Source organism: Periplaneta americana, chromosome 9 (genome assembly GCF_040183065.1).
Source record: "Periplaneta americana isolate PAMFEO1 chromosome 9, P.americana_PAMFEO1_priV1, whole genome shotgun sequence".
In the NCBI taxonomy this organism is placed as follows: Eukaryota; Metazoa; Arthropoda; class Insecta; order Blattodea; family Blattidae; genus Periplaneta; species Periplaneta americana.
In genome coordinates, this window is record NC_091125.1 from 144,191,341 (window position 1) to 144,208,027 (window position 16,687).

Consider the following 16,687-nt stretch of genomic DNA (forward strand, 5'->3'; position numbering starts at 1 on the left):
TAGGTGGATGGATAAATAGATAAGTAGATGGATGGATAAATATGTGAGTAGGTGGATGGATAAATAGATAAGTAGATGGATGGATAAATATGTGAGTAGGTGGATGGATAAATAGATAAGTAGATGGATGGATAAATATGTGAGTAGGTGGATGGATAAATAGATAAGTAGATGGATGGATAAATATGTGAGTAGGTGGATGGATAAATATGTGAGTAGGTGGATGGATAAATAGATAAGTAGATGGATGGATGAGTGGGCGAGCAGGCGGATGAATAAATAAATAAATAAATAAATAAGTTGATAGATAAATAAACGGATAAATAAATATTTACGTAAGTAAATAAGTAAATAAGAAAGTAAATACAGGTAAATACAAGTATAAAAGTAAACAAGTAAATGAAAGAGTGACAAATTGACGGAGTTACAGTGTGAGAGAATTAGTTACTGAATGAATGAATGAATGAATGAATGAATGAATGAATGAATGAATGAATGATGAACGAATGCATTTGTTGCACTAATTCCAGTACACTGTTGCTATATGCACATGCATATTTCTTCCATCCAATCGTGTACCAAATTTGCAAGCAAATACTTCAGCTGTTTGTTTACATTAGGAACGTTCTTGTACGAGACAAATTACAATGCGTCACTGAATCGAATCAACTCCCCTCGCCCCCCCCCCCCACAGCTTGTAGTCGTTCAATGGAATTCTTCGCGGCTGTTGCGTCACCCACAAACGTGGTTTACGCACCATCACCGAGGTCGCATGAGTGTTACGATACTATTTGCATTCCAGTTAGCCTTGTGTGCAGTTTTCAAGTTCTTAGCATTGTTGAAGTCGCACTGCAACATTTTTTTCACACTACATTCTTCGATAAAGGGACAGATCGTAGCTGAGTAGACTTAGGATTTCGCACCAAAAGATGTCTCAAGTTCTTTCTCGGACGAGTAGGCCTACTGAAATATTTGTGATAGGAAATACAAGTGTAATAATAATAATAATAATAATAATAATAATAATAATAATAATAATAATTTTTTTTTATTTGCCCCCATGAGAATGTTTCTTTGTTAGTTCATCTTGATCGCTCAATTTGTTTGGCTGTTATATTAATTTCAACTGTGTTAGGTACTTTATAAAGCTCCATATCTATTTCAGTTTTAAGTATAGATTTCTGTACATAGTAAAATAATATTAGAAGTAGCAATACTTATTTTATATGAGTTTGTGTAAAATTAAGTACAGACCCAGAAACAAAATTTGGGCCACTGAGCATGCGCAGTAGATGTTATAACTGGAACTTGGAAAATTCAGGTTTCTGGATCTGTACATGCGTCTGCTGACAGTGAGTGTAGTTCCTGAAAGTCTAATTTGGCCGTCTCTTCAGTGTTGCCAACTAATACCAGATATCACCAAAGAGGGTAAAATCACAATGCTACGTACTGAAATAATAATAATAATAATAATAATAATAATAATAATAATAATAATAATAATAATAATAATAATATATTTTTTTAATTTTATTGGGTTATTTTACGACGCTGTATCAACATCTCAGGTTATTTAGCGTCTGAATGAAATAAAGGTGATAATGCCGGTAAAATGAGTCCAGAGTCCAACACCGAAAGTTACCCAGCATTTGCTCGTATTGGGTTGAGGGAAAACCCGGGATAAAACCTCAACCAGGTAACTTGCCCCGACCGGGATTCGCACCAGGGCCACCTGGTTTCGCGGCCAGACTCGCTAACCGTTACTCCACAGGTGTGGACATAATAATTTATTATTATTATTATTATTATTATTATTATTATTATTATTATTATTAACAACAACAATGTCTTGCTTATATTAACCACATCTCATCTTTATATTGCGAGGTGTTTCCTATATGATTAAATAATTTATGAAATAATTTGTTTTCTTCCTGGATATCTCGCATATTATGTTAGTCATGAGGACTAATATGATCTAATATTAAAATGTATTTTGTCTGACATGAAATTTATTGCTTTCAGTAAAGAGTTTACGATTCATGAGACCTAACCTAAAAATACGTTTCCTTACTCGCATTTTAATCAGTTTCCTATACTACAAACCGAAATTATTGCTGCCAACATAACAGTTAGAAAATAACTATCAGTTGTATTTGTCATTACCCGAAATTCGAAACAAAGTTGGTAAAAGAAAATTCAAACTGAGAGCTATAAAATCACTATAATCCACTAGCATATATAGTAATAGGGGAAAATGGTTAGGCTTCACCCTCAGGGTATTAAGTAAGCTGATCCTGACTATACAATCGTACAATAAAATCAGATATCTCCCACATTGTAGGTTTATACGAAAGTGTCTTGTCATACTTACCAGGAAAGTAAGTCCATCCTATTTGAGTGCGTTGGTTGATTTCTGATTTATGTGAAGGGGGGCACGGGGACACATATGATTTTATAACTTCCACAATTTTCATTCAAAATTTGTGAAATTTAAACTATATAAACGGTCCTACAATACTATCATCTGTACAACATTTGGTGCCATTAGGTATAATAGTTTTGAAATTATATTTTTTTAAATATGTGACGTCACTAAAGAGGCTCCTTGCGTCAAAGTTTTCAAAATGTTTAGTTCATTTTCGCTCAAAAGCTTGAAAATCGTCATGGGAATAAAAAATAATTAGCTTTTTGAGCTCTGTCTAAATAGAGTGTCATGATAAATTTGTTTATTTAATGAATTTAGCAATGTAGCATATTTTAATCTAAGTGTAATATGAATAGCCCCAAAGAACTTAATATTAACATTTTATATAAATCTTATTTATCAACATTTAATTGGCCTCTCTGAGAAGTTTCAGACCAATCTGATGATAACTGTTGTGCAAGGAGCTTTTTTATTCAATAAACTGCTTAACATTTTAAAGTTGAGAAAAGAGTTTTAAAAAAATTACTCAACTCTCACTCACGCACAGTATGTTTTGCCACATTTGATTATACACAGTGGGCCAAAAAAGGGACAAAATTTATATGGTTATATTCCAGTAGCTAATGATTTCACTTGAAAGTTTATTTCACAACCAAATTTCACAGTCCTTGTAGACTGGAAGGTGCTGTAATATTTAATTTTTTACCATTTATTGAACATTATTTTTTTATTTTTTGTAAGGCAGTGCAAAATCGATCGTTTATGCCGAACCAAGCATTATGGTCTTACGAGTTCAGCAGGCCAAGCCGTTTGTTATGCTGTCATCATTTGTTTTCTTCCGTTTTGAGTTCTCATTTGGTGAATAATGGGTCGCTTAACGAACGAAGACAAGATTTCCATTAAACATTTGCACCAATATGATAATTTTTCTGCCTGTCAAATTGTAAGGAACTACGCTCAGCGAGAATGGTCTGTTTCAAGTGTACAACGATTGATTAGCAAGATACGGACATGATATCCCTCCTGAGAGATTATTGCGTGAAAGATCGCATTTCTCAGATTCTCTGATGGTTTCCGCTGGAGTTTCAAACGAGATTTTAATCCTATGGACTATTTTATATGGAGTCAACTACAAAAAGCAGTTTACTACAAAACAAGAATTCGTAATATTGAACATTTAAGACAACGCCTTCTTGAATGTTGGAACCGTCTTGATCAGAGACAGTGCTATTGGACAATGGAGAAGACGCCTACAAATGTTGTGCGGGCAATAGAGCATCATTTTTAATTTTGATTATTTGAAAGATCATTAATTATTATTAATTTTACCAACATTCAGTTTCTGAATTTTGAAGTAATAAATTGTCTTCAAAAAACCATATTTTTCGCATCATTGTGTTTTAACCTCCATAAGATTTTAATTGAGCCTCGAAAAACGTAATAAAAAATCCTGCTCATCTTTAAAGCCTACTCTTTCCAACAGTGTATTCATTATAAATTAATGTTATGTATTTCCGAAAGTAGAGTAGTTCTAATTTTGTGCCGTTTCTTTGGCCTACTGCGTATAACTAGATCATTTAAAACGGTCTCAAATATAAAATTACGATCATAAAAACAAAAATGTGGATTTTCTAATTTTTTAGCATACAGACGTGGACAAATTATTAGCAAAATGGAAGATTTTTATTATATATTTTTACAAAATATGATTCTTCAATTTAGACTACACTTGACATTTTTGCTTATTTCCAAATTATTAGCAAAATTGAAGATTTGTACTGTATATTTTTAGAAAATTTAACTCTTCAATTTGGACTACATTTGATATTTTTGCATATTTACAAGTTATTAGCAAAACTGAAGGTTTTTATTATATATTTTTGCAAAATTCGATTCTTCAATTTGGAATACAGTTGACATTTTGGATATTTTTTCAAATTATTAGCAAAACTGAAGATTTTTATTTTATAGTTTTACAAAATTTGACTCTTCAATTTAGACTGTAGTTGACATTTTTGCTAATTTACAAATTATTAACAAAATTGAAGATTTTTATTATATATTTTTACAAAATTTAACTCTTCAATTTAAACTACAGTTGACATTTTTACATATTTCTGTCTACTGTAATGATAGAAATATGCAAAATTATCAATTGTAGTCTAAATTGAAAAGTCAAATTTTGTAAACAGAATTATCATAAAAATCGTCAATTTTGTTAATAATTTGTCCACGTCTGTAATTCCACCATAGGGTCACCTTAACCTCCAGTTAGGCGCATACTCAATCTGACTGGTTGAATATGCTAAGGCAAGTTGTGTATCCAGAATATATGGAGGAAACTCCATGTAGACCCTATACTTGGACCAGCCTCCTCCGCACGTCGCCGAGCGATGATTGGAGAAATGCTGATTAATATGTATGATAATAATGGAATTAAGAAATGTAGAAGGAATGATATCGATGTATGTTTTGTAAACTATATAATCCTGAGAAAGACCTAACTGCGGTCTTCTCCACTTTATGGATTTTTCGTTAAAAATCACAGGCCAGACTGGGACTTGAACCGGTACCGCCTGCAAGATAGGCTTATGGTCTATATTTGCTCGATTATACTATCTTTCTCGCTATCATAACTTAAATATTAGGCCACAACACTATAACACACTAGAAATTCCACTTCACACATCATCTCTGTATTCCTCATCTTTCACTGTTGTTACTTGTCTTCACTGGAATTATCTGCCGCCTGAAGTCAAGGACTGCCGAACTTCGATTTCTTTTAAATAAATATAAATTAGAATAATATCTTATGATGAGTTGCCAGACCTAACGCGTTGCAAATATTTAATGCAATGTATTTCACTGTGTTTATTTTAAATTTTTGTTTCATATTCTTATTGTGTATACTTAATTCAATTGCCTTTATAATGTTATTATGTAAATATTATTGTCTTCTAATTCAATGCTCGTATGTTTACTGCAGTATTCATCATTCAAATAGCTCTTTATGACTTCATTATGTAAATCGTGTTTACTTATCACTTAACACCAATATGTAGTCCACACCTGTGCAGTAACGGTCAGCGCGTCTGGCCGTTAAACCAGGTGGTCCGGGTTCGAATCCCGGTCGGGCCAAGTTACCTGATTGAGGTTTTTTCTTAAGTTTTCCCTCAACCCAATACGAGCAAATGCTCTGTAACTTTCGATGCTGGACCCCGGACTCATGTCACCGGCATTATCACCTTCATTTCATTCAGACGCTAAATATCCTAGATGTTGATACAGCGTCGTAAAATAACCCAATAAAATAAAAAAATAAAAAAAAACATTATATATTCCAGTATGTTTGTTTGTTTCTTATTGTTTTTTTTATTGTGTATTACATTTTACTCAATTGTCGGTTTATGGTTTAATATTGTGAATCTTACCTTCTCGTAATTTAATACCAATATATATTTCAATGTGTTTATTTTTATTTTTTTGTGTGTACATTTTATTTAATTGTCGGTTTCTGATGTTATATGATTCGTATTTGATTCTAACAACATTAATATGTGTTCCACTGTGTTTATTTTTATTTTATTAGATAATTTTTTATTTAACTGCCTGTTTTAATATCATTATGTAAACCGCATCTATATGTAATTATTTAACTCCGAATCAGTTGTATGTTCAACTATGTAATCAAGTTTTAATCCTGATTGAGTGTAAGAGAAGGCCCTACGGCCTTAACTCAGCCAGGTTAAATAAAGTCACTATTACTGTTGTTGTTATTATTATTATTATTATTATTATTATTATTATTATTATTATTATTATTATTGTTATCGCGGGCAACCACCACCGCAGAGATTTAAGTTAATAAATAATCAATTATTTGTAGGGAATAAACGGGATCTATAAAGTATAATATCAATGGAGACATGGCAAAGAAATGGAAATATTTCGAAACGCGTAAAAAGTTTGACAAAGTTTCATTTTTATGGTACTGGTGTTTTTCTTCCTCTTTACATGAAGTTTGCCAGGAAACAACAGAGTTGCTAGAAGTAGATTTGCCCTACAACCGCTATGTACATAACAAATTACCATCTTCTGACGGTTATTGAACTCCGGTCTTTCTAGTGAGAAGCACCAGTCCGTCGGTCGTATTGGTTATTCGTTTTCTAAGTGCCGCTGGCGATCTATACAGGATGTAAACGATACGAACTGCCAAGCTTCACAATTACAGGTGGTGCAGCACATTCCACTGAAGAAAAAGATTTCTAATGAAATATTGACTTAATATTACGTATACATACATACTCTTCTGTCAAATGGCAGGTCTTTCACTGAAAATCCAGCATTCTCCAGTCTTTCCTATTTTCTGGCTTCCTGTTCGTCTCTGCATATGATTAATATATCTTACTGTCGTTTATCATCAGTCGTCACCTGAATGCAAGAACTAGGTAACTCGAAATTTGTATTTTTTTTTAGTTATCTCTTTCATAGCATAGCTAAAGTCGCACAGAATGTAGTGCAAAACTAGGTAATTGATCGGATCGAACGATACCAGCGAGATCTATTTTCCTGATAATATAATTATGTAAAAACTAGTTTACACGACTACACCACAGTCTAGTAGGCCTATATACAGTCATGAAGCTTGAGTTGTTCAGGTTGCTAGGAACAATAGACTGTGCAGGTACTATTTCGCATTGTCTGTAATGAGGCGATAGTAGCGATCCTAGTGGTTAGCAACTATCTATGGATGCATATTTATTATACAGGGTGTTTAAAAATACGGGGCATAATTTCAGGTATGTATTTTCCACATGTAGACAATCAAAACAGTTCATTACAACATGTGTCCGGAAATGCTTCATTTCCGAGTTATGGCCTTCACAACATTGAAATTCACCGGAACGTTTTTCTTTCCGCAGTTCGTTGTCATTACAGAAGATGTTCAAAATATCCACCTCCTGCTTGACTACAGACCTCACATCGATGTCTCATTGACCTGCGAACACGTCCCAAACTCCAGGAGTATTGCGTATGTCCTCAGAACATGCCACAATTCGATTCCAAAGGGATTCCAAATCAGGCACCGGAGACAAATAAACCAATGATTTTAAATGGCCCCACAAGTAGAAATCGAGAGGGTTCAGATCAGGTGAGCGTGGAGGCCAAGCAATTGGGCCGGGCCACCTCTACCTATCCATCGATCAGGAAACCTTCGATCCAAGTACCGGCGAGCCGTACGACTGAAGTGTGCAGGAGCGCCATCATGCAAGAAGTGAATGTGTTGACGATTGATCAGTGGAGTGTCTTCTAAAACATGAGGTACCTATGGTGTTTTCCAGGAAGTTTATGTACGCCTGCCCCGTAAGTCTGTTTACAAGTATATGGGGTCCAACTAATCGATCACCAATGATACCGGCCCACATGTTGAGGGAGAACCGTACCTGGTGATGAGATGGAACAGTTGCACGTGGGTTTTCATACGCCCATACATGCTGATTGTGGAAATTTGTTATGCCATCTCGTGTGAACTGTGCTTCATCTGTAAATAATACTAAGGCAGGAAAGTTCGGATTTACACCACACTGCTGCAAGAACCACTGACAGAACCTAACTCGTGCAGGGTAATCTGCTGGTGACTGGGCCTGTACACATTGCAAATGATAAGGATACAATTGATACTCTTTCAACAGTCTCCAGACAGTCGTATGAGGAACATTGACTTGCAACGCTACCCTTCGCGTGCTGATAGAAGGAGTCATGTTCACAGCCTCCAGAATCTCCTCCTGTACTTCTGGAGTTGTAGATCTTGATCGTCCCCTTCCCAAACCAGGAGAGTTAAATTTTCCATACTCGCACAGACGGTAATGGAGACGTACAAATGTCTTCCGATCTGGACATTGTCGCTGTGGGTACCTCTCCTGGTACAAACGACGAGGCAGCGCAGCATTGCCGTCAGCCTTACCGTACATGAAGTGTATCTCTGCCAGCTCTTGATTTGAATACATGTCGCACAGTCTAACGCCTACACAACACTGAATGTAACCTTCGCCTCGGAATGAACTGTCAAAGTGCCCTCTTAATGTCTCCTTTGACGGCAACGACCTGCGGAAAGAAAAACGTTCCGGTGAATTTCAATGTTGTGAAGGCCATAACTCGGAAATGTAGCAATTCCGGACACATGTTGTAATGAACTATTTTGATTGTCTACATGTGGGAAATACATACCTGAAATTATGCCCCGTATTTTTGAAACAGCCTGTATATTGAGCTTCGTGACTGTAAAACTAGACTGTGACGACACCAAGTTTGGAAAATGGTTTTTATTTGAATGCGCATGCGTGAAATGTAGTGGTGACACTGAGTTACGACACTAGAAACTTTATGCCGCTTCCAACTTTTCGTAAAACGAAACTTGTAGTTTCGAGACGTTTCGAGGTTAAACTCGTTCTGATCTATTGATTGATTTACAAAATGAAATGGGGAAGTGAAGAAATTACTAAGTATCATAATTTATATGCATTGCAAACGTGTTTGTGGGATTTCAAATAATCCAAACTTAAAAAATAAGGAAAAAATTGAACTGTTCCAAAATCATTTTTAATGTCGTCTATCATCTGATATAGTCTGCCTCTAACTGTTCTCCCGTTCACCGTCCATTCCAGTGCATCATTCAGTAGGCAGTTTCTTCTAGCCAGTGACCCAACCAATTCCTTTGTTTTTTTTTCTGATCGTAGGCTATAAGTTAAATAGGATAGCTAATGACCACTGATCAGGTTAAATAATTCATATTAATATTGGTCTTTATGTAGCAGCAGCAAGAACGACGATGACATCAACTTTATAACAATTTTCAAATAACTTCACACACCTTTAGTATTATAGTGAAATAGTGCACTTTGGTGTAGAAAATTATTTATTTTATTTATTTTTATTTATTTATTTAGCTAATAATTGCAACATAAAATATAATATATACAGAAAAACGTTAGCTAGCCCCTGAAAGAGTAGAACTGGTGCTCAGGGGCGGATTCCTGATTTGAAATTAAGAAGTATATAATACACTTTGTCTCATGTCTACTACACAATACGAATATATAAATTTAAATTTACAATTTTGATAAAATCCATACGTAACTTTTTAAGTTGAATTCTAGAACTATTGGAATTGACATGATTAAGATATTTAAATATAAATTTTGTTATATATTCTTGGGCCTAAATTACTACTGTGATTAAATACTGTGGCAGTGTTGCATTTTGGTTCAAACAATCTTAAAGAATTCATACTTTTTGTTTCATAACTATGAGAATACAATTCAAAGTTATTTCGATTTTTGTGTATGCATTTTTTAAATACAATATAATAAATTTATCTTATTTTAAGAACATTAAAATCTAAAAATAATTTTTGAGTTGGAAAAACAATAGGTGTATGAATACATATTTTAATTATTTTCTTTTCTAATAAATAAAGTGGATTAAAATTGGATTTAGATAAGATACCCCATCCTATAATTCCATACATAATTACCGATTGAAATAAAGTTAAGTATATTGTGCGTAATAAACTTATTGACAAGTAATTCCTCAATTAAATAAAATAATATATTATTTTACGTAATTTATTACAATGTAATATAATGTATTTCTGATAATATAATGTGAGAAAAGCTTTTCTGAAGGCAATCCCAGACTTTCGCACCATATGAAATGCAGTAGTACTAATTTTAGCGAAAAGCTGCACTAGCGATAACCTTCTGTTCTGTCACCTCTATAACACAACCTGAAAAGTTCATTATGCTCATCCTGTTTCAAATTCGAGATTTATTCTTTCTTTATAAACTCTATTATTTTAATTATCATCCCCATTACTTTTACTGCTACTTCACCACATATTTCGTAAAATGTTGATATCATTATCAACAACAATAACAATAATTGTTCTCTTTATAATATGGATTTTCCCATTAATATGTCTTGCTTTCCTATTAACGACGTTAATTATCACAAAAGATAATCGAAACCTGTTCCTGAAAGTTGTATAATATTTTTATAGGACAATTTTTCTCGTAGAACTCATGGAGCCTTCGCAGACGACACCCAGAAGCTGACCAAGAAACTATGAAAGATGAAGTTCAGTGTGTGGAATAAGGCCTCCCCAAACAGACGCGATACGGAATGCGTTACGATAGCGTTACTATTTCGCGATAACGCAATATCGCACTATCGCGAAGAGGTGCCCAAACTGGCGCGTCCGCGATATACGATATTCTAACGTCCCCAGCCAATCAGAGTATCGTAATGGGTGACCACATATGCGGATTTTAGTTTTCCAGCCACAGCGCAAAGACCAGTTACCTTCAGCAGGTGCATATCACTTGTGCTCACAGATTGCGATTTCGGATTACTTGTAAACGAACGTGGAATTTGTTATTGAGTTCGTAAAGGAAAATCCTTGGCATGGAAAAGGAGAAGAAATGGAAGGAGATAGCTACAAAGTTAGATGTAAACAATAAGTGCAATTATTTATTTATAATTTGATGTCATACTGGCTTGTAGACTTACGCGGGGTTTAAGCTAGAAAATAAATAACTGTCGCAAAAATGCACAAATGAAAAAATATATATTTGTGCAAATTGCAAAATGCTTGTATAATATTATAAATAATTGTGCAGAAATATAAAATTAATAAAGTATGTGGAAACAAAAAGTTATGTAATTTGTTTGTCGGAGTTTTATTACTTTCAATATCTTACCACACTCTAGATATACTTATATAAGTAAATCATTAGACGTAGGTATGTTTAGAATAAATTACTACTGAATTTACTTCACATTAAAATTCGTTGTTTTATGGGTACTCTAAACATTGAAATTCTTCACTAGTAGGCTCTTCAAGGTTAGCAGAGTGCTAAGGTTAGTTGTTGAACTAAGGTATAAAATTAATCTTTTTCTTCCTTTGTGGCATTTAACTCGTGAATCCACAACCTCCTGCAACAAAAAGAGCAAATTAAAAAAAAAATAAAGTTTATAATCGGGTAGGCGAACTTGTTATTTATTTCACGTTCTTGGCAAAGAAAAGCTAAATCATCACTTTATACCTTTTTATATTGTTTATCTTAACCATACATGACTACCATGGTCTTACCTGCACCTGCTTTGCCTGAGACGATTCTCATCCAAGAAAGAGAAGTTCCTCTTCCTTTGAAGATGAATCCATAAATGACACACTTCAACCCAGCATCAAAATAAACGCGTGGAGTTCTCGCGATCTACATCTCCGGGAGAATAGAACGCAAAATCGTCGCGTTCTACTTGCTGCGATAATAACGCATATTGTGATAATCGCGTGTGTGTGAACACAATCATTGAACGCAATGAAAACATTTATCGCAAAATCGTAACGCTATCGTAACGCATTCCGTATTGCGTCTGTTTGGGGGAGCCTTAATGAAGTTGCTCCACATAAACGCCGTGTTATGTATAAACATTAAACGCAACTTTTTTTTTGTGGTGATACGCGACTAAGAAAATTGCGACCTGCATGCTATTATTGGCTAAACTGTTGCGTTTACTCTAGATCAGTGGTTCCCAAACTGGGGCTCGCGACTCCCAGGGGGAGTCGTGTAAAGAGTTGAAGGGGATCTCGAGATGATTTAGAAAATAAAATAAAAATAACTTTATTAACATACACTTGCCGTGTGTTCAGGAACATGAACAACGTTTAACATAAAAAAAAAAGGATTTCAGTAGTTACGGGCTACACTAAAGGAAAAAAATAATTTTATTTTTCAAAAAGTAGCTTTCAAATCTGGACTCTATTGGATACACACATAGTGATATCGCTTTCAAGTTCAATGACATTTCACGTCTTTGCTTTGATGGCTGTCATAAACGAGAAGCGTATTTTGTATAAATATAAGGTTGCAAATGTTATAAAAATATGTAAGAACTTCTTTTGCAAGCTCGAGATATTCATTCGAATTCAAATTCAAATTCAAATTTATTCACATTTACATTTGAAATGATACATATGAATATATACCCGAAATGAGCATATGCTCGTGCTCGGGTATGGTATGGTATGGTATGGTTTATTCTCACTCAAACTTTTGGTCCTGCTGGCCCTTCACTTATATAGTATTCGGGCCAGCAGTCCCTTCCATATACTATTTACAACTTGTACAATACTCGATGTTAATGACCGACATCTCTTCATCATTTAATGTTAAGTCTTTCATGTTCGTTCACCACACTTCCTATATTTCTGCGTTTATTAAATATTCCTTCTTTCCCTCTACTCCTACCTTCTACTATTTCCTATTCCTAATAACAACGTAACAATTACTTTTTCTATTCATCATTTTTCCAGACCAACTTATTTAACATATCACTACAATCATTTACTGTACTATAACTAAGCCTACCCTCTATTATTTGCTTTACATCTATCTATATTACTTTTTTTTTTTTCTACTGATACCTATCTAGTCTAGTCCTACTTTTAGCTCCTCTACTCTTCCTATATTTACAATACGTCCTACTCATTCCTACTAATTAAATTACACATCATGACCCTTCTCATACTAAAACACTATTCACCCATATTCACTGCACCCTTATTTAATCCTTCATTCCACTGACACACCATTTCCTTAGATTGTATGCTGGTTTATCCTTGCTGCTCTCCGCCTTATCCCTATCGACTTTCTTTTGCACATTAACCTTTCCCAGCTGTTGTCTCACGTTGCCTACATTTCTTTCGCTGACACTACACACATCTACATTACCGCTCCTATTCGTTTGACACATTACACTCTTGATGTGACCTTGTGGTGACGTCACTACAGAGTGCTCGGGTACAGTCCTGTAGAGTACATAAATTTTAAAGAGATCAATAATAAAGTTGATGTTAGAAATAATAGTATCAATAATAATAATAATAATAATAATAATAATAATAATAATAATAATAGAATATCCGTGACGGAGATGATACAAAGATAGTAATACAAATTAATTCATTAATAATAATAATAATAATTAATAATAGTAATAATAGTAATAAAACAAAAATATTTACAAATAATAAAATAAATATTAAGACGGATAAAATAAAATATAAAACCACTAGCGAGAGTTAACACAACTTAAATAAGCATATAATAACCAGAAAAAAAAATGAACTCTAAAATCAACAGAAAAGTTCGATGTATCGCAGACGACAGCAACCGCCGTATTGACATTGTGTTATGCATTATTGGTAGTAGGGGGGGGGGAGCCGAAGGTCTACGTAACTGCCGTTCTCTTCGAATCTTCTCGTACAATAATGGGAAGTTAATGCTGAAAAACAAAATGTCTACGAGTCAAACTGTTCATTATTACCAGGATAAATACAAATAATACTGAAATATATTAATCAAGTTTCAGTTATATATCTCCCCTTTTCTGCAAGAGGTATCATATCAAAATATTTTATGAATGGCGGGGAAAATATAAATTTCGATAACTCTCTAGTGAGAGAGATAGTGACAAGTACAATCAAGTGTATCTGTGGCGATGCTAAGGAATCATTTATTGGAGATATACACTGTTATTAATTAAGAAAATTATCTATATATATTTATTACAATGTTTTATCTTATAGATTACATCCATCAGATGAATACAATAAATTCATTCATGCATTCTTTTGTTCCAAAATTGGTCTACACCCTGCGAAAAAACCTAGTTTCAACATCACATTACTATGTACGTACAAATTTAAATGATTGTTTTATAATTTCAGCCAGTTGGACTCAACTGTCGAAAAATGGATTTAGTGTCCATCTGTGATTGTCGTATTGTTTGGAGTGTCTCCCGGAAAATACTAAAAAAAAAACGGTTGTTTAGAATATTGTGGGAACCTGATTGCATATCCTCAAGGACAAGCTCGGTACTTATCGTATTATATGTAGCTAAATTTTCCCACGAGTCCTTATTACAATTGAATGCATCATATTCATTTTTGTCAAGTAATGTCGACCACAAATCAAGTTTCTTTATAAACTTTTTATTTTATTCCTGGCTGTTATTATGTTAAAATCTTGGTCTTAGAAATTATATTATTATAGATATATTCATTTGTGCTACAGAATCTGTAATATTGACACTTAATTTTTTTTTCTCCTAAAAATATTAAGTGCCAATATTACAGATAAAAATTCTGTAGGACAAATTAATATAGCTATAATATTCTCTTAGCTAGCAGTGCATAATAACTGCGGATTCCCGGCCAACAAGTCACTCAGCTGAGTGCGCTCCTAGTATAATGGCAGTTGACATTGGATACACGTCAACATATATAGCTATGCCTAACTTGGAGTCAGGCCACAAAGGGAAACATCGAAGGAGGAAGGTTCGATCCGGTGTTGTGGATTGAATTCGGCGTAGATCAGTGGTCAGAGCGCTTGGTACGTAGAACCAAGGACCCGGGTTCGATCCCCGGCGCCGGAGCGAATTTTTCTCCAAAAATATTAACTTAGAAATTATGCCTACCATTCAAAGTCTCGAAATATTCCAAAATATTAGCAAAGTAGGCTACTAAAAATGACGTTTATGTAATATTTTGTGTCATTTTTGCACTATATTTTCTATTTTAATCGTTCTTTGGTGCCATCCATTATTTTTGCGAAAAATTGTCATTGTTTTCGATTTTACAGGGATTTGTATTTTTCAAATGAGGTTAAGTAGCTTATCAGTTCGGTAATAGGGATCGCTTATAGAAGTCTCGCTCAAAAGTGGTCGCACCTTCAAGAAGATTAGGAACCACTATTCTAGAGTATGGTGGGTGGATACGTTTTGAAAACGGGACGCAAGATAGGATATCCCTATAGTGGATAAATGCAATATATGAGTAAGAAAAAGCAGTGGATTTTTCTACAAATTTACCTAGACAGAACTGCTCTGTCTGTCTCTTTCTCGCTTTAAGAGCAGGGACTCGAAGGCTTATTGTGCTTACCACTCCTATACTGTGAATGATTGGGTAGCCAAACGGCCGCGCTCTTGTACAAATACAGCATGCCGCACTGTCAACTTAATCCGAGCTATGGTATGGATTATGGTAATGATGATATGTGAATTTTTGATGGCGAAATGAGTCCGAGGTTCAACGCCCGAAAGTTTCCCAGCAATTCTGCTTCAGTTGGCTGAGGGAAAACCCCGGAAAAAACTCCAACCAGATAATTTGCCTCAGGCAGGATTTGAAACCGGACCCGCTCATTTCACGGTCAGACGTTCTAACCGTTATTCCACAGCAGTGGACTAGACAGAGGTCAGTAAGATCTAATATTGTCTCCATTGCCTGAAAACGGCAATTCTTCAGTGAATGAATGAATCTCGACGAAAGAGTTCGTTAAAGAATGTCGTTTATTAAGATTCTGGCTGACCGATGCACGTGCTGCGAAGTAATGCGTGGTTTAGCCGCGTGTGCTGCTTTGGTTCGCACACTTGTCACTGGGTCAAGGACAGTCACCGCGTCTTCGTACCAAGTTCAAAAGATTCGCTCAATCCATTAGCGGAAATTGCTAAACAGAGATGGATGGGCTACAATGCCCATTGGTTCACGAGCGACTCTAATGGCCGAGTGCATCAATCTCGGTTAGAATGCTTGGTTAGATACCCGTTGATAACTAATAAGAATACAATCCGTTGCACAATCGACTTCGCTTGGTTACGAAACTGCGGTTAGTTGCCGCGCGTTTATTTCGCCGTTATTCCTCTCCGGAGCAATTCATCACAGTATTCAGGAGGCAGTGACTATACTGTTTTCGTTGTAAGAAAAATCCTAATGTAAACATAAGTACGTTGCTGTCATACCCGTGATTGGCTCCCAGTCGAAACACTCACATGACGCAGGAAAATATAGTTCGTATTTGGAAGCCATAATCTTGCATTATTTGAAAATAAAAAATAGAATTATAATTGTTAAATACGATGAAACATATAACTTCACTCCTATGTAAAAGAAAAGCTACTTTTATATTTTGTTATGTACTATGAACGCGGATGAATACCGACAATAATACCGAGGTAGTCTGTTCTTGTAACAAGCTGGCGTCACTTGAGCTCGTAGTTGTTCACGCAAGCACGTGGTACTGAAGTATGGCTTCTGCATACTCGGTGTGTGTGGTTATTAAACATGAGAGTGGAAACCCTCTCAAAAGCGGAGAAAAACAAATAGTCTTAAATGTATATAATAAGTTAAGTGAGTTTTAA